The sequence below is a fragment of the Chaetura pelagica genome, unplaced genomic scaffold (genome assembly GCF_000747805.2).
Source record: "Chaetura pelagica isolate M959 unplaced genomic scaffold, ChaPel_1.0 scaffold683, whole genome shotgun sequence".
NCBI lineage: Eukaryota > Metazoa > Chordata > Aves > Apodiformes > Apodidae > Chaetura > Chaetura pelagica.
Window position 1 is genome coordinate 291,106 of NW_009952815.1, and position 1,518 is coordinate 292,623.

Consider the following 1,518-nt stretch of genomic DNA (forward strand, 5'->3'; position numbering starts at 1 on the left):
AGACCGAGGGATCCCTCAGGAGGGATGCCCATGGATACCTGGAAATCTTACATGACCAGGACTGTGAATGTGCAAAACAATGAGTTCAGTGTCTTCTGGACATGTTAAACTCATTATAAATAATGTTGAGTTCATTTGCACACGTAGAAAACTGCTTCCTGGTCACATCAAGTGGGTGCAGATGAAATAGGTCTAAGATGTGAGATGTACCTGATATAATGTCTTTGGACAGCTGCAAAAAGCTTTGAACTACATACTTATTAATCTGCATGAATAATGAAGGTGACATGAAAGTGATGAAGTAGCCATAAACCGACAGCTAGTTTATGTTGTGAAACTGACGTGTGGCCCCTCAGTTCCAGAAGGACAGGGAACTGCTGGAGAGAGTCCAGGGCAGAGCCCCAGAGATGCTGGAGGGAGGGGAACATCTCCCTGCTGAGGAAAGGCTGAGGGAGCTGGGTCTGTTGGGCTTGGAGAAGAGGAGACTGAGGGGCCACCTCATCCCTGGTTACAGATCTGTTCAGGGCAGTGTCAGGAGGGCAGAGCCAGGCTTTGTGCAGTGATGTCCAGTGACAGGACAAGGGGCACTGGGTGCAAACTGGAGCCCAGGAGGTTCCATGTGAATCTCAGGAAGAACTTGTTTGGTGTGAGAGTGCCAGAGCCCTGGGCCAGGCTGCCCAGAGAGGCTGTGGAGTCTCCTTCTCTGGAGACATTCCAACCCCCCTGGCCACGTTCCTGTGTGATGTGCTCTGGGTGCCCCTGCTCTGGCAGGGGGGCTGGGCTGGGGGAGCTTTCCAGGTCCCTGCCAACCCCTGGGATCCTGGGATTCTGTGATCTTGGAACAGTTTGTTGAGGAAACCAACATTAATAGAATCACATGATGGTTGGAAAAGACCTCTCAGATCACCAAGTCCAAACCCAGAAGAAAAACAACAAACCACAGAAACAAACAAACCAACACAACAAAACCAACCAAACAAAAAACCCAAAGCAAACACCACTCAACACAGGCAAGAGGATGAAACTGGCCTTCCCATTTGGGATACATGGGATCCCAGTCTTTCCAGTGTTAAATACGTCACAACAAGCAAGACTGGGTGGTGTGGCAACATTCCAGCGGGAATTCCGTGCTGTGATGGGCCAAGGGAGCCAGGAGAGGGGCAGCAGGACGGGCACTGGGTGGTGCTGGAGATGTGGGAACAGGGCAAGAAAGGCCCGACCCCGAAATGGGCCAGGAATGGGCGATTCCCGGTGTCACAGGAATGAAAAGAAGCGATGAGGCTCGTGGTTAACATCATGACCCTTCAACAGGAAAACCGGTGACGTTTCCCCCCCCTTTTCCCCGACGGGTTATCCCTTTTGCTGGGAGCAAGAGGTTCAGCACAGGGCACCGGGAACCCCCTGCCCTGCCCGGGGAGCCGGGACGGGGCGAAAAGGGGGAACCGGGAGAGCCCCGGGGAGCGGGGGGAGGAGAGCCCGGGGCTGGGGCTGCGGAACGGGGGGCATGGGCGGGACACC